This window comes from Protopterus annectens, chromosome 7.part0 (genome assembly GCF_019279795.1).
Source record: "Protopterus annectens isolate FY-2018-M chromosome 7.part0, PAN1.0, whole genome shotgun sequence".
NCBI lineage: Eukaryota > Metazoa > Chordata > Ceratodontiformes > Protopteridae > Protopterus > Protopterus annectens.
In genome coordinates, this window is record NC_056739.1 from 978321268 (window position 1) to 978339936 (window position 18669).

An 18669-nucleotide genomic window follows, 5' to 3' on the forward strand; every position below is an offset into this window, starting at 1 on the left:
TCCACAGGTGATGATGAGTCTGAAGGGTGAAGATTGTGGCTGTTATCTCTTTGATGTTTATATGTTTGCAGTTGCAATTGTCTTCTCTGGACGAGACTCCCTAAACTTTGATGCAATTTGAAAAAGCCTCCTCCCATGTAATGTCTAAGTCATCTGTTGTCTGTTGAGACCTTTTAAAGAGGGATGGAATAAGAATAGGAACTCCTGAATTGATTTTTATCTAACAAATCCATCAAAAAGTACAGTTATGTAAGCTGCATTTATCCATAACAACAGATGTTCAAATTCCTCACTGCTGCAGTAGCCATTAGGGTACATGGGTTGTGTCCTGCCAAGGCACAACAATCAGCAAGCCTCCAAAAGCTCTGTCTCCCCTTCATCTTCACTCTGACTGTTGACATGGGCAACTCTGAGTAGGGGAAATTAGCTGCTTGACGTAAGATAGATTCCTGCAGCATCTCAGTGAATGCATCTGAATCAGACTGGGCAGCAGAAGGTTCAGACCTAGTTTTTTTAACTTCTTTTTAAGAGCAAATAGGATGTCTGAAGTCAAGGATTCTGCCATTTTGGTTTGAGCAAGGTGTTTTATATGTTGGGTCTCTAAGCATGTATTTAAATAAGAAGGTGAAGTATGGAGAGTTTTAAGAACAAATGATTGGTAGATGACAGTTTCTGTGATTATGTGAAACCCCCAGACAGAAGAAACATTGGGAGTGGAGGTCCTTATAAGGTATCTGCCTACCACAATCACACTTCCCTTCTCTTAGCTGACATTAACAAAGTTTTTAAGAAAAAAAAAAAACAGGAGAAAAGAAGGTTTCCCAACAAGGCAATTATATGAATAAGTCAAGGCAATGACAGCAGCAGCAAACAATGCTGAGAATAGATTGACAGGAGTGAAGATCCTGCATTTGGACTGGTGGCAAGATAGTTTGAGGATCTTGTGCTCCTACATCTGCTTCTGTATTCCTAAGCCCATGGGCTCAGATCACACACCAGATGTACATGTGTATAGAAGGTATGTGGTTTTGGTACACCAGCCACACTTCAGGTTACCTAGGTGCGATAACCTATGAACACTGGAATACTGCAACCATGATCTAATGAAAGACATCTCCTAGTACCACGGACAATCCAGAGGGTAAAGCAGTATATTGAAAATGGTATTCCAATGCACAAAATCATAGGAGGTCCCTGAAAATGATCTCTTAGATCATTTAAAATCAGATCTGGCTTTGTGCTGCCATTTGTTCTTTGAAAATATCTCTCCTTTCCTTTCCTTTCTGTTGAGAAGATTTTTGAGATTTGCGGAAAAAGGGACCATACTTGAAGAGGTAGTTTCTCTGGAATATAGGAATGGTGAAAAGAAAAAGTTGCTTAAAGCCTAGCATGATCTTTCCTCTTTCCTCTGGTTTCTTGAATTTTCAACAGAAGAGGGGCCAATCATCATCATCAGGCAGAAATTGTAGTCTAAGCCAGGGGTACATTCTAAGGATTGAACTGCTAGCAGCTGTGCTAGAGAAAGTATCAGCAGTGCTATACACATGTAATGGAATGCCATGCTATTTGCAAGGCTAAATTGAGCATATCCTGTAAAAAAGCTTTAGTTTTGAAGTCAGAGATATTAGAGAGTAATTCAGCCATTTATCAAAAATAAAAGCATGTATCTGGTCATATAAGTCTAGTAATTAATGGCATGGAAAGAAAGTGGCAAACGTATAGCCCTTCTTTACATGCCTGTCCTTTGCCCAGTTATCCTTGTCATTTGGTAAACCACTGGCAGAATAGAGAAATTTGGAAGCTTTATCTGATGCCATAGAAATATTTATTGGGTCTAAAGAGTTTTTTTTATGCAAGTACTTATAGGTATCAGGTACTTTATAGAACCTCACTGGTATATTTGGTGCTGGTGGCTGGGATTCAGGAAGCAGAGAAGCAGACAAAAATATGTCTTTCAAAGCTTCTAAGACAGGAGGCATAGCAGAGGATTTTGGAATTTCCGTATGGGTCAAATCATTATATCATTTCCGTTAGTCAGATGTTTGCTTCCTCTTCCAGTTGAAGTGCTTCATCATTTTATGAAGAGTATTTCCAAAAGAAAGTTCCACATGAGGAGATCTGAAAGACAATGCTATTCACTTTAGACTCACAGCCTATGTGGAAGAAAAATTGAGAAATGTAATTCAGACCTTCAGATTCAGAGTTTGAAGAAAGTTCTTCTTCAGAAGGGGGTTCCCTCTTTCTTTTTTTTTTTTGAGGTGTGGAAAGAGTGGGAAATACAAACTGAGGAGGTTGCAAAGCCAGGAGGACTTTAAAAAGCCTTTGAGAGAAGGCATTTCGTTCTTGCTGAGGACCTCTAGAGGTTGGTGTAGCTGCTATACAAACTAGTTTCTTTTTTTGTTTCCTTTTCATCAGTCTCTCCAAGAAAATTTTATAAGGTGCAGCAGACCCCAGGTGTACCTCTATAAGAGTCCCTGGTACATCTCCAGAACAAGAATTTGAAAAATCTCCCCAAGTTACCTTAGAGAGAGCCAGCCTTAGATATCCCTTTGCCATTGAGTCAGACATCAGTTGGTCAATGTACTAACACCCTGTACCTTGTCGGCTTCTTGAAGGGTCCTGACAGTGGGAACAAGTACATTAGTCAGACATTTTATGGGCTGATCAAGTGCCTCAACGGAGACACCCAACTCCAACCGACTAAAAAAAAAAAAGCAGAAATTTCAGGTAATTTTGTCTCTTTCAGCTTTTTACTTTTCTTCCTAGGCTGATGGAGACATCTGAGGTACATGACTTAGAGATCATCCCAGCATGTGCTAAAGCATGGAGGCATTTGTTTTTAATATAAAGCTTGACAGAATACAAGTGACCATAGGCAGTTTGAGGCATGAGAGGACTGACAAACAGAACACTCTTCATAATTATGTTCAGGGCCTAGGCACAAAAAGACAGTTAGACTGTTTATTCTTATAAGGGATCTGTCAACCATACACATTTTCCTTTCTTAGATGACATGAAATAGTTTTCTGAAGAAAAAACAAAGGAAAAGAAGAAGAGTAGGACACGTAACTGACCATAACGATCATACCCAGAACAGACCATACAGCTGACAGACTTTCTTCAGTGATTGACAGCAAAAAAAGTTCTGCGGACTTTCATGCCTGTATGTCCATTAAATACCAGCATGTAGTCTCATGCCTAGTTTGTAGGATGGATGTACGACACAAGAGGAAAGTGCCTAAGTTTTTGTAAACTGGCCAGGCATACAGTATCCCTGGCAGGATACATACTGTAAGTCAGCAATACTGCAACAGTGATCTAATGCTGAACATCAAAATTTAAGATAAAGCTGCTTATTCATAAATGATACAAATATAAGGTACAGACTGATCCTTCTGTCTCATTTAAACATATTACATTACATAATAAATGAATGGATTATTACTTCTCTGACATAATAAAATTCTAGGTACAGGTATATACTGTTAGTGTGTGTGTGTGTGCGTGTGTGTGTGTGAGTGTGGTTGGTAGGAAGCAAAATTACAGTAGGAAACTAAAGAGCAGCTGCTGCCACTTGAAATATGTTAAGACTCATTACTATGCAAATTCAGTTTAACATAATTAACTCTCAGTTTATTTCCACAACTCAGGCAGCTGATACCAGATGAAAGAAATGACAGTCACAAGCCATCCAATCACTTCAACAACACCCCCCCCCCCCCCAAAAAAAAAAAGAAGCTTTGTCATGATTGTGCTATGCTCTGCTATTTCACATAACTGTATGGAACAGTACCCATTGTTTATTTACAGATTTGATTTTTTTAAGTATTGCATTCTCACCTTTTAGCTGTATGCAACATATTTCTTTTATAAGGCTATTATTTACAAAATGTCTTACTTCAAACTCAGATTTCCATCAATGCAAAGAGAAGTGAAATATTCCCTATTTAATTATGTCATACAAGAACTTCAAACCAGAGTGATATGTATATTTTCATACTGTGAAGTATTCTCTGCCTAGTGTGAGTTTTCTTACTAATTAGTAAAAGTTTGGTTGACCCACTTTCACCCACTCAGATGTTCAGTTGCAGAAAGACAAAGCTCCTGTGATATTATTGTCACTGCACTATTTCATACTGTTGTGCCCTACTAAATAGACATCCTTTAGATGTCCCTGACAGGGGTGATGGTATCTCCTCTCTCCACCTTTCAGCTCTAGACGCTCTCCGCTACTACAATCACATGAGTAAAATCAAGGGTAGTTCCTGGCCCCTGTATTCTTTCCTTGGCACTAACCATCAGTATGAGATAAAATAGGGATTTCTGTTAATTTGTTTAAAAAACATCCCTGAATGCATCTTTGTCAAGTCCACATTGAGACAAAGTGCCAGTCTCAGGGACCAGGTCATCAAAATACATATTCAAAGAAAATTGTAAAATGTAAGATTCCATAAACTCTCTAACCATAACTTTAGCCCTACCCATAACCCTATTTACAACTCTAGTATTAAATTTAACTCTAAACTTTAGCCTAACCCAAGTTATGACTATAAGCCCAAATCTCAAATTTAACTCCAGCACAAACTCCAGTTCTAACTTTCAGTGTTACATTTGACCAAGCCATATTTGACCAAAAGCTTTGAAGAAATAGCTTTCAATATTATCATCCTTAGTCATCCATCTTTCTTCAGTTTAAACAGACTCCCTGATTATGCTAGCAGTTAATACTATGAATGCAGTTGAGTAATATGGATGATTGGCAATAAATGTTCCATACAAAACAGGAAATTTTCAGTAGTACTGCTACATCTTATGTCCTACCACACACATATGGCTTTGATTATCGGTTTGATTTACAATTTATATTACAGTTTTATTTCTGTTTTGAAAGCTAGGCTATCTAATTGTGTTTGTGGCCTATTTTCAGTGGAGGCCTAGGAAGAAAATCTTCAGGAGAGTACACATTCATAGAATTAACACCTATGAGGAAACAGATTGGAATATACTACAAATGACGATATATTTTTTAAACTGAAATACCTTGTTATAAAATATCATTCAGTCAATAATGCACAAAAACTTTGAGTATGTAACAAAATACATAGCAGTAACATATATATATATATATATATATATATATATATATATATATATATATATATATATATTTGATACCATAAAAAATAACTAAGCAGTCAGATAAAACAATGGGTGTAAGAAAGCAATGAAGGATGCTAGTACCATGTAATAAACAGTCAAAGCACCATACTTTTCATCTGTCTGACTCTAACTAAAAAAAATATCATACAGACCAATATTGCTGCCATAATTTCATGTCTAGTTGCTTACATGTTTATTTTTTTTAATTTGTTTATTTATGTATTTGTATATTTATTGACATTTGATTAATGGGAAAGTCTGACTGGGTAAGAGCCCATTTTCAGTGGAGGCCCAAGACGAAAAGCTCCAAAATATTACAAAACATTTTAAGAACAATAATTTTACAGTCTTTAAAAATATTACAAAAAAAACCTACAGTTTAAATAAGTATACCAAATTAGACATGATATGAAAACATTGGTTAAGAATAGATACAAGTTATATGACAATGATTTAATAGTTAGAGAAATTTTAGCCAGTTTATACAGAAATTAAAGGTAAGTTAGTATAATACAAAGAGGGATTGCAATGCAAAGTGAGAGAATAGCAGGCTTTAGAGTGAAAACCAGGGAACAGAAATTGACAGAAGTAAAGAAGTGACTGAAGAAGAGTGAGAGTAAGGGGATGTAAAGTATGAATAGGGATTTGTTCAGATTACAAAGACATGCATCTGGAGCCTTTCTCCCCAGGCCTCCGCGGAAAATTGGCTTTGTTCCAAGTCGGACTTTCACGGTTAACAAATGATAAATAAATAAAACATTAGGGCTATAGTTTACCCTGCTATTGAACAAAAGAGACAGCTTTTGGCTAGCAAGTCTTGCAGAATGGTTTTGATGGAAGGGAGGGAGGGTATTGACCTGATGGATACTGATAAAGATTTCCAGGCCTTAGCAACATGGTACAAGTACAGACAATGCCCAGCAGATCTGATAGATTTGTGGACTGACAGGAGTTTTCGTTCATGGATATTCATACCTCAAACTGCTGTATTTTGTTAGCCAGTCTTATAGTAGTGACCTTCAATGCTGAAATATCAGGGCTAACACTGCAAGCGAATTATTTCAAATCCACCAGTATTTTGTTGGCTGCAATTTAATGTTATTAGTTAATATCCCTTAAACCAAAACAAGGTATCACTTCTAGTTAATAAAGGGACTTCTGTAGTATCCTAAATGTCCTTTGTAATTCCTTCTCAGTATTTATGAGCCGAGGTGAGGGACATGTCCAGAGCAGGTATCCATATTAATTTCAGATGCATTAAAGCACCAACAGAATGAAATCAGTTGTGGTTTCCTCTTGTGGAGCTTGAGCAGGGTAAGGTGCCAATTATGGACCATCTTTGCATAGGTTAAATATGATGGGGAGTTACACAATATTTGTTGACCTTCAGCACACCACTTATTCGTAATATATACATTAATCTCATGTTATACTAATAGGTACCTCCCATTATAATCATAATCATATTATTTTTACTGCCTCACCCTTTTCTGATCCTACATACACACATGCATACAAATATTTCAAGCACAGGCATTAATGCCCTTCAAGCCTGCCAATATACCAAAAAAAGAAGTTATGTCCTTACCATAACGTTCCATGTGGAGTGTTCATCTCGCCTTGGTTATTACACATGGGTTCGGAGCCGATCCTCGGCTCCGTGCCGGCCGACTGCAAGCTCTGCATCGAGAAGAAGCTCGAGGACATCTAATACCCACAATCCCCCTCTGCCTTTACCTCAGATCTAGTTTGCAAGCAAACCAGACATAAAGCACGCACACATGCCAACTATATACATAAAATACATATATACAAACATACCCAGTGTATGAAGTAACAGTAATACTGCAACAGCAGAAGGAGAATACTCCAGACCAGGCACCAAATCAACGCTCTTCCTAAGGGTGGGAAGGGTGGGAGTGTAATAACCAATGAGATGAACACTCCACATGGAACGTTATGGTAAGGACATAACTTCTTTATGTGAGAGTGTTCAATCTCGCCTTTGTTCTTACACATGGGTAGGCCCCTAGCTCCATGATCCTGAGGAACTCAAGGAGAACGTTCTTGAGCACAGTGGAACCAAAGGTTGCCCTATCCCTAGAAACCCTGTCCACTTTGTAATGAGATATAAATGTATGTGGTTTAGCCCAAGTAGCAGCCGCACAAATAGTGTCTAAAGGTAAACGAGCTGCGTGAGCCAGAGATGTAGAAATTGATCTGGTAGAATGTCCTCTGGGTTTTGCTGATAATGTTTGATCAGAAGCTTCATAAACATAAATGATACAGTCAGTTAGCCACTTCGAAAGAGTTCGTTTCGTGACTGCAAGACCCTTTCTGCTGTCAGCAAAAGCTACAAATAGTTGATCAGATTTCCTGTGATCTTTTGTTCTATCCAAATAAAATCTGAGTTGTCTATGGACGTCTAGTTTGTGCAACATATACTCTAATTTATTAGAGTGATTTTTAAAGAAGGTGGGTAATTCGATGGACTGATTAATATTACTAGTAGAACAAACTTTGGGAAGAAAGGATGGATTAGTGCGTAGGGATACTCTGTCAGAATGAAAAATTAAATAAGGATGTTTGACCGAAAGGGCCTGCAGCTCAGACACCCGTCTAGCAGATGTAATAGCCACTAGAAATAACGTTTTCCATGACAAAAATTTCAAAGTGCAACTTGAAGCTGGTTCAAAGGGTGGTAACATCAATTTAGAGAGTAATAAATTTAAATTCCACGGTGATGTCGGACTTCTGACTGGTGGTCTGATATGAAAGGAACCTTTTAAAAGGCTTTACAAAGTCTGTGAGCCATAATAGGTGCACCTCTTTCTTCTACATGATAGTTAGAAATGGCAGCTAACTGTACTCTTAAGGTAGCCGGGAAGCTCCTTCCTGAAATAATTCAGTCAAAATTCTAAAACCTTATTCAACGGAGCTGTAACAGGGTCCAACTGATGTGACTCCGCCCAGAAGACAAAACGTTTCCAGTTACTGGTGTAAGTCTTTGTAGTGGAAACTTTATGAGAAGCTACCAAAATATCTTGAACCGCCGATGTAAGGGGAATTGACCTGGCTAGAAAGGGAAGCGGAGCAGCCAAGCTGCTAGATGGAGAGATTCCAGGGATGGGTGAGGAACTCCTGACGAGTGAGTCAGTAGATCTGGCTCTGGGTCCAGCATCCAAGGTCCCCAAATGCGGTGATGCAATAGAAAGGGGAACCAAATTTGACGAGGTCAGAATGGAGCAATGAGAATAATAGTCCTCTGAAGGTTGTTTGCTTTCTGTAGAAACTTTGCAATCAGGGGAAATGGAGGAAAAGCATATAGGAGACCCGGGGGCCAATCGTGCACCAGCGCGTCCCTGGGGACTTCCCCTGGAGGGGGTAATAGGGCAAAGTAGCTCCTGCATTTGGCGTTCATTGGAGACGCAAACAGATCGCAGGTAGGCTGGCCCCATTTGCGAAAAATCCTTTCCGCAACTGACTGTTTGAGGGACCACTCGTGAGGCAATAGTATAGCCCTGCTCAGCCTGTCGGCTATGACGTTGGATGACCCTGGGATGTGCGTTGTGATCAGAAAGTGACCGGTGGACTCTGCCCATTGCCAAATTCTCATGGCCTCTCTGCATAGTTGGTAAGACCTGGTTCCCCCTTGCTTGTTTATGTACCAGACTACGGACATGTTGTCTGTCTGAACTGCAATGGTCCCTGGAGGAAGAAGGGGAGCAAAGTGTTGCAACGCCAAAAACACTGCCCTCAACTCCAGAACATTGATGTGCAGATTGTACTCCAGATTGGTCCATTCGCCTTGGACTGTCTGTCCCTGAAAGATGCCCCCCCACCCTATCAGGGAAGCGTCCGTGGTTATCGTCGCTGACGGTGTGGGTAGCACAAATGGTCTTCCGCCGGATAGGTTGCAAGTCTGTAACCACCACATTAGGTGTGATTTGCATGTTTTCGTTATCAATATTTCGTGAGTCAGTGGAAGTTCTTGGAATGACCATTGTGCAAATAGAAGCCATTGTAGCACTCTCATGTGCAGTCTTCCCAATGGTATCGCAATGAGAGAAGCTGCCATGAGACCCAAAACTTTCAGAACAATTTTGCTGGGGACTTTCTGGACGACAGAAGAAGGGAAATGTTGAATTGAAGTGCTACTATTCTTTCTGTAGGAAGTTTTAGAACTAACTGACGTATCTAATTCCGCTCCTATGAATAAGATATGCTGTGATGGCTGTAGCAACGATTTTTCGAAATTTACTGAAATGCCAAGGTGTGTACAAAGTTGTAGGGTGTAATCCCTGGCTTGTATCAGTTGACGCCTGGTGGTGGCAGACAGGAGCCAGTCGTCCAAATACGGAAACACCTGGAATCCTAGGCGCCTCAGATGAGACGCTACCACTGCCATGCATTTGGTGAAGACCCTGGGGGCTGTGGTCAGGCCAAAGGGCAGGGCTCGAAACTGATAGTGACTGGCTCCCAGCCGGAAGCGCAAATGATCCCTGGATGCCCTGGCCATTTTGATGTGGTAGTATGCATCCTTCAGATCTATTGAGCACATCCAGTCGTCCTTCTGTAAGAACGGAAGGATCGATTGAAGCGTGACCATTCGAACTTTTCCTTCTTGACAAAGGTGTTGAGATGGCTTAGGTCCAGAATTGGCCTCCAGTCCCCTGTTTTCTTTGGAACTAAAAAGAACCTTGAGTAAGTTCCGAATCCTATTTGGTCCGCTGGGACTGGTTGGATGACTCTTTTTTCTAGCAGCTTTGAAATTTCTGTAGCTGCTGGCTCTCGCAGATGGGGTGGTACATCTGGGAGCTTTCTTTGGCATGGGGTGGATAGAAATGGGATTTTGTAACCTCTGGTAACAACGCTTTTACCCAATTGTCTGAGGAAAGGTTTAGCCAGGCCTGAGGGTATAAACCTAAGCCACCCCCGACTGTCTCCAGAGCAGGACAGTCGGGCCTCCTCTCAGGAGTGCTGAAAAGGTTTGCCAGGGAGGTTATCCCTGTCACCTTGGTTTTGCGGACCCCCTCTGCCGCCAGAGCGGCGTCTTCCACCTCTGCCCCCCCCTCTGCCTCTAGAGGGGGCATCACCCTGTGTGTTTGGGAAAGATCCTTGGGGTTTTCGAAACCACATTTTCCCACACGTTGCCCTTTGGGGTACGGTCTGGAAGGGGTGGAAAAACAGACTCCGACAGCAGACAGAGTCTTTCCCTCCTGTTCACACAGGGTAAGGGTCTCCTTTACTTTAGGGCCAAAAAGTGTGGCTCCGTCAAATGGGGCGTTAGTAAAGGAAGACTTGAAAGCTTCCGCAAATGAACATAAGCGCATCCAGGATTGCCTACGAAGAGCAATCGCTGAAGCCGCTGCCCTACTCGATCCTTTGGCTGCATAGGATATCAGCCTCATGGACGAGTTCACAATGGACGTAAGGGTGTTGAGATGCGCTGTAACTTTCTCTGAGACAGCGGTATCTGTAGCACCCTGGAGGGTATCTCCCAACTCTTTGACTAGATCCCTCTGTAAACGTGTAAAATGAGTCAAATAGTTCAGGGAACGCATAGAGAAAGCCGCTGAACTGAAAATGCACTTCCCGTATCTGTCCATGGTCCTAGAATCTTTGTTAGGCGGATGGACAGATGAGGAAGACTCCGACATCTCCTTTTTCGTGGCCGCTGCCACCACCATGGCGTCTACTGGAACTCCTTTGGTGAGGTAAGCTTTGTCCTGTGGTGCCGTGATGTACTTAATTGGCTTCCTAGAGACTGGTTCCACCGTGTCAGGAGTCTCCCACGCCCTTCGAGCAATCAATTCCAGTAACTCATCAAAGGGGGGAGTGACCCAGGCGGAGGAAGGACGGGCACCAAATGCCTTCAGCAAAACTGACTCATCCTCAGAAGGGGGGAGGGCTTGCCAGTCACCTCTCTGTTTAAGGATCTCCAAGATGTCAGAAAAAGAGACATCCTCTGAAGGTGACTTAGGGGACCCTTCTGACTCATCTAAGTCAGTATCAGATGTCAAGGATTCTTGTGGAGAATCCAAGTGTCTCCTCTTACACAGTCTTTTCCTAGGAACTTCTTCGTGGGGAGCATCCGAAGAAGCCTCCGAGGAAGAGGGGGCACCCTCCAGGGGTGGCTGAGACACTGGTGCCCGACGCTTGGACGTGGCCGTGGGTGCAGAGGAAGATAACGGTCCTTTGTGGGGAGGAGAAGCTGTACCTGCTGATGTGGTTGTCTGGGTAGACAACACCTTCCTCATGAGGTCGAAGGCCCCCGGGTCCCGAGTCGAGGTATCTCCCGGTTCCGTAGAAATGGGAAGAATCCCCGAAACAGGAGCTGAAGGCACCAACCCCGAGGACGGAACCGAATCGATCCATGCCGAGGCCCCGAGAGGGAGCGTCGGAACCGAAACATCGGTCCGACTCTCGGTCCCGGAACCAAGGACGGATCTTCGGCCCCGAGACTCCGGTACCGGATCGGATGGAGTCGAGGTGAACGGTGCCGACCTAGAAAAAGACGGTTCTGGCACCGAGGGCTCCACAATCATCAGGTCAGCTTCTTCCGGCTCCGAAGACTGGACAGGTCTCGGAGGAGGAACAGGTGGAGATAGTGGCAGGCCTTCAAGTCTCGACATCAACTGAGAGGAGACCGAGATAAGCTTGGATAGGGCCGTATGCTCCATCAGTTTCTGCACCACACGGTCCACATCGGTGTCGGAAAGGGGCCTAGAAGAACGAGTCGAAGGGATCGAAGACGGAGCCGACCTCAGCAGAGTCGGTGGAGGGAGATCCGTCACCGGTTCCAAGACTCGAGGCTCGGAAACTGCCAACAGTTGAACACTCGGCCCCGAAGTCTGTGGAACCGGTGATCTAACTAGACCCGAAGAGCTCAGAGCCGATGACTTTGGCTCCGACGCCTTCGACCCCTTCGAAGACTTGGATGCCTGGTCTGAAGCATCCAGAGCCTCCTGGAAAGAGGGTTTCAGCAATCCTCTGTCCATCAGTTTCCTGCGCCTATCTGTCATGACCCTCCCACTAAAAGAGTGACAAATAGAGCAGTCCTCTTGTAAGTGGAGAGGGCCAAGACAGTAGACACAGGAACTGTGGTTGTCTGTGACCGACATCTTTTGGCCACACTGACAACGTTTGAAGCCAAATTTTAATTTTTCTGACATAATAACAAGAAAGAGAGACAGTCCAGTAAGTAAAAGTCACTTCCAATGAAAAAGGTCAAATCCGGTAATAAGTGTCAAATCCTTAATAAAGCAGACTACAACAAATACTTAGTCAAGTAATCCAAGTAGGGTGGTAGGCCCGAAAAACTCTGTACCCTTTAGTTAACTAAGTAACTAATCTAAGGAACCGAGATATCTAAGTCCACTCACACACCTACTCTAACTTTTCATTGACTAGATTTAAAGTAATTTTTTTGAAAAATCTAAACAGAAAGATAAATTCTTATCTGTAAAAGCCTCGAGCTAGTCCCCAGCGATGCGTATGCAGCAGCGGCAAACTAGATCTGAGGTAAAGGCAGAGGGGGATTGTGGGTATTAGATGTCCTCGAGCTTCTTCTCGATGCAGAGCTTGCAGTCGGCCGGCACGGAGCCGAGGATCGGCTCCGAACCCATGTGTAAGAACAAAGGCGAGATTGAACACTCTCACATCAGTTGTTCCCTGAATAAATGTCTAGGCCTTTCTTAAAAGTTTGTAAACTAGTTCTTGCTTTAATGTAATTTGGTAGTCTAGTCCTTGTATCAGCTGCTCTCTCAGGGAACCAATTAGTACACTTCTCGTTCTTATAGAATATTCTACATAGGTTGTCTATTCTCTACTACTGTTTGATAACCCCAAACATTCCCTAGATAGTCATCTCTAAATGCCCTATACCCCTGAATAACATATTTTGTTAAATATCTGTATGAGACATTGTACAAGTTCAGATATTTTAGTCTTTCATAATAACTTAAATTTTCACATCCATGGATGCCCTTGGTATATTTCCACTGTACTCTTTCCAATTTATTCATGCTTGTTTTCTTATAAGATTTCCCTATTGTTATTCCATACTCAAGTTTTGATCTAACATGACTAACAATCAGTGACTTCATCATTTCTGACTTCCTGGACTTTATAAATCTTTTTATACAAATTATAGTTCTATAACTATCATTAACCAATTGGTTGATATAATTAGAAAACCTCAAAGCTGGAATTACCCATATAAATGAATCTACAGTTTCAATCCCTGTGTGCTGTATTGAATATTCACCTTTCAGTTTATGTCTCTCAAATTTAACACACTTAGTTTTTGATGTATTTATCAGCATATTATTCTCCTGTGCCCAAATGGTCAATTTAGTCAAGTTCTTTTGCAGATATGCCCTATCTGTAACACATGTAATCAGTTTACCCAATTTCAAGTCATCTGCATACAAACTGTAGAACACCTCAGATGAAAACAACAGATCTGAAAGATACAATGTAAACAAGTAAGGGCCTAGAACAGAGCCCTGAGGGACACCCTGACTGTAACGAAGAATTTCATCTGCCAAATTGCTGTATGATACTTGTTATGTCCTATTTGTATACCATGCAGCTATCCATCTTATCAAAAGTACATCAATACCTAGTTGTTCTAATTTATTGATCAGTGTTTTGTGTATGACCCTGTCAAATGCTAAAGTTAAATCTTTATAAATTATATCACATCACAAATTTTCCTTTATAGATTTTATTATATTGTTGAGGGTGGCCACGGTGGTGCAGCGGTTAGCATTGCCACCTCACAGCAAGAGGTTATCCGGTTCGATCCTCGGCTAGGGTGCCTTCTGTGCGGAGTCTGCATGTCCTCCCTGTGGTTGCATGGGTTTCCTTCGGGTGCTCCGGTTTCCTCCCACATCCTAAAGATATGCTGTAGGTGGATGGGACACTCTAAATTGGCCCTAGGTGTGAGTGTGTGCATGTGTGTGCCTTCTGTGGAAGGTTGGGTGCCGGGCTGGCAACTCGACACCAAAAAACTCCACTGCCAATCATGAGCGGACAGGTGATCCGCTGTGGCGACCCCTAACTGGGAAAAAGTCAAAAGAAGAAGAAGCTTTTATTATATTGTTATAGAATATCATTTTACAAGTGGCAATAGATCTGTTTTCAACATATGCATGCTGATATATGGTTTCAAGTCCTACCTTTGCCAAGTCTGACAATAATGTATCCAATATTACCTTATCCATTATTTTTCTACAACGTGAAAGTAGACTCAGGTCTGTATGACTCTGGGTTTGTCCTATTCCTCTTTCATTAAAGACAGGTTTAATGACCCTAATGATCATAACTGATCGCTGGCTTGTGTAAAGAAATAAAAAAAAAACTCACTGTCTTCACATGGGATTAACATCCCAGGCTGAGGCTGCAATTGGTTATTGTTTGATCAGTGTTCTACAACTGTAAACACATTTAAATCAATAAATAATTTACATAAACAATTCCTCTGCTATGTTAATCATCATGAAAGTAAAAAAAATAATACTTCTTCCCTAGTTATAAGTTATACTACCAGGAAATCACCAGGCATTTAACACATATGTTGATAAGCATCAGAACTCTGCATATGGCAATAAATGTCAGGAGGGTCTACCAACCTCCTTTGCAGTATAAAATGATTGACTTTCATTCTGCATGGCTGTCATTGAAGACTAAACCCAAACTAAAAGTTTACAAAGATGTTCTACACCTCAGAATAACAGACAGTAGGATCTAGATTTCTTTTGTTTTCAGTTATTTCAAGTTAGTTGAGTCAGACTGGTATATGAATCAGTGTCTTTTCCTCTGCCCAGTGGTTTGAATTGTACAGCTGTATAAGGATATTATGGTTTAGTACCATGGATGAAAACATGAAACTGCAACAATGACAGTAGAATGTTTTCATGAAGTAGAAGCCACCTGTTATATTACAAGACACACCTGCTTCAGACTGATGATGTTCTCATCCAGAAATTAAACCTTTTCAAGTTATTGTGGAGCTTATCATAAAGGTAATACTATGCAATCCTACTAGTCATGGCTGTATGAATATTTAGCATCAATAAACTGAGGCCATCCAGAAGATCAGAAGATAAATTAATGCACCTTAATGACTTCATTATTTAATCTTCAGCTGGGAGAACCTCCATCCATTTTCCACTTCCTAGTTTCTGAGAAAAGACTTGATATGAAAAAACAGTGGTTCAGGTAACCTATGCTTGTGTAGCTACAGTGCAAGTTGCTACCTACAGATTCTATTAGGGAAACAATTGTAACAAAAGTGACAAAATGTTTCTCCCACATGAAAATCAGATGAGACATTAAACTGAGGCCCCATCTGCTTGAGATGGTGCTAGCTCAGGTGAATGTAAAAGATCCCATGTTGCTTATTGAAAAGAGAATGGGTCCCTTATTTAACAACATAAAAAACATAATTTACAAATTTTACTTATTTACAGGCACATATATACATATTTCTTACTATTTATCATTTTTCTTATAATATCCTCCTTGTTATTCTTCCAAAATTGACTCCCATTCCTTCTTCCACAACAGTTATTTGAATTTTCTCAAAATATCTACCAAAATCCATTTTTCATTAAACAAAGTTTCATTTAGGCTTTCATTCCTAATAACCCATATTACATAAAATAATCTACCCTTCTCACATATTATCACTTATTCTTATAAAATCTATACATAATCATATTCATATCTTTATAGTTTGTCATTAATATTCCCCCCCAAATTTTTAGAGTTTCACCACTCTTTTACATTTCAAAAAAAAACATGCGCTGTTGTTTCTTCCTCTCCACAAAACAAATACACATATGCAAGTTTTTTTACACAACATATTCCCCTTTACTGGTAACTTATTTATAGCTTATTTATTATCAGACTTCATAGGGAATCCTGATATTCTGTCTTGGTACACCACTTTTTCTTTACTTTAATGGCTTTAATTATTTCTTCTGGTAAATTTTGCCATGAATTTACATAATAATTTTGCTTCATCACATACAATATCTTTCTATATTTCTCTATAGCATCAATTTTTTTCCATGTTAGTATTTTTTCTTGATAACTTTTAATTTCTTCATTTACATATTCTTTTTCTTGCCCTCATCATCTCTCAGTTTTTTTGTACTTTCATTTGCACTAAGTTCTCATCCCCTTTCTTTTACCCACTTTAATACTGTATACAAATTTAAAGAAGCAGAATAAACTGGATTTAGTAACCCCAGTCCCCTATCATCTTCATTCATAAACACCTCTTTTCACTGGGTTTAATATTGAACCCCATATTTAAGAAAACACCAACTGTACACTTTCATTTTCATACTTTACTGAACTCATATAAACATTTGACATATATCCTATTTTTCTCATTAATACCAAATTCAACAGATAAATATTTTTCCTGAATGCTAATCTATACGTCCTACATAGTAGGCATATTTCTTTCATTTATTTTTATCAAACCCTTCCATTGCATCATAACTACATCATCCATACATCAATCCACAACCTTTTTTTCCCATTTTACAAATGGGATCGGGGTGTCACTTTAACAGTGACAATCATCTAAAGTCACTTTTACCAAATTTTATTCCTAGCAAAAGACACTTCATTCATTAAGAAATACACATTCCCAGTGTTCACCATATCACAGAAACCCTTGCTTTTATCTTTATTCAAGGTCATTCCCATCTCCTTTAAATATCCATTCTGACAAATCAGCACTTCCTTCTTCCATATTTTGTTCTTAGCAGCTAAAACAATATTGTCTGCGTACGTCAAAACTACAAGTATCACAACCTCATTTTGCATCAGATATCTACCATCTTTCATTTTATAAATTACTTCACTCACTGTTACATTCTGCGGTGGTGGTGCTGCGGTAGCGTTGTTGCCTCACAGTAAGATGTTGTCCTGTTCGATTCTCAGCTAGAGCATCTTCTGTGTGGAGACATGCATAAATGGGCGTATCTTCATTGAAGGTTGTGCGTCAGAGCCGGCAACTAGGCTCATAAAAATCTACTGCCAATCATTAGCGGACCGGAGTTCCGCTGTGGCGACCCCTAACTGGGAAAAGCCGAAAGACACAACAACACTTCACTCACTGTTACATTCATCATTACAAACAAAATTTATGCATTGCACATCCCTGTCTTATACAACATTTCATACATATTTCTTTACTCAGTCACCCATTCATGAACACTCTCACTCTGTTATTCTGATATGTTGACATACATACTCTCCTAATTCTGTTGCTATTCCTTACTTCTCTATAACACTCACAAAGCATCATATCCTACTGTATAAAATACCTTGCTAATATCATGTACCATAAGTTTCACATCTTCCATTTTGCATATATCATCATCTGAAAAATTCTCTCACAACCAATAACAATTCTTGACATCCCATACCATTTATACCATACTTTCTTTCATAATATCCCTCATCCTTTCTTCCACTCCCCTCTGTATTATTCATATAACATGTATAATCTGTATTACTTAATGTGGTGGGTCTCCATTTTTTTATTTATTTCTTCTTATCTTTCATTCATAAAGATTTCTATATCCCACTACCTACCTTTTCATGCACAAACTATTCCTTCAATTATTCATTCAGTTCATTTACAAAATACTGTCTTTGCCAGTCCATTAATTTCTTGTACACTCTATACCCTATACCATGTGGGCCTGACATTAAAAGAGCATTTATTTTCCTAAATACTTCATCTAATTCACTAATGGTAGTTTATTTTTCAAATTCTTCCTTAACTCATTCTGGAATTTTCTTTACTCTCAGTTCTTTCTTATTTTCCATCCTTATACTCTTATTCGCATTTTCCATGTGCTACTTTACTACAGTACTTATTACTGGTCTTGTGTTCTTTTTGTTCCTCCATTCACATTTTTCATTTCGCTCATTATACTAATATCATCTATTTCATCAAAATATGCATATATTGTCTTCCTTCTCCCTTATAAATATTATCTCTGCCTAAACAAAAATACCTTCTTTTTTCTTGATTTATTTTATATATTTCTTTTCCTATATTATAACAGTGTCTCTTATTATTCTATAAATTCTCTAAAGCACTTTAATAATTTTTCCAATACTTCAGTTTCTCTTCCTTTCTTATTACATCACTCTGCCACTTATAAATGCTTTTTAAACTTCTTTTTAAATCTAATCCACTACTCAGACTAAATTCTATAGAAGTCTTTCATGGTTATATGAGCCTTCCATGAGTTGCAATACTTCCCATTCTCTGCGTTCACCAAAAATGTCTCATTATTGTTTTATTCACTTTCCTTTTTGATATACCCCCTTACGTCTATCACCTTCATCATATTGCTAAATGTTCTGACAAACTCATTATTTGATGAAAAAGATTCTGTTTCCTTACTAGTTATATATCCATATAATGCTATAATTCTATAAAATTGTTCTTTCCACATCATATCCACA

At 39.8% G+C, this 18669-nt stretch overlaps 1 protein-coding gene across 1 annotated transcript in view; it reads right to left on the reverse strand.

Moving 5' to 3' along the window:
- Positions 1–18669, reverse strand: part of HCN4 (hyperpolarization activated cyclic nucleotide gated potassium channel 4) — a 2820592-nt gene that overhangs the window by 2616343 nt on the left and 185580 nt on the right. The window lies entirely within an intron of this gene.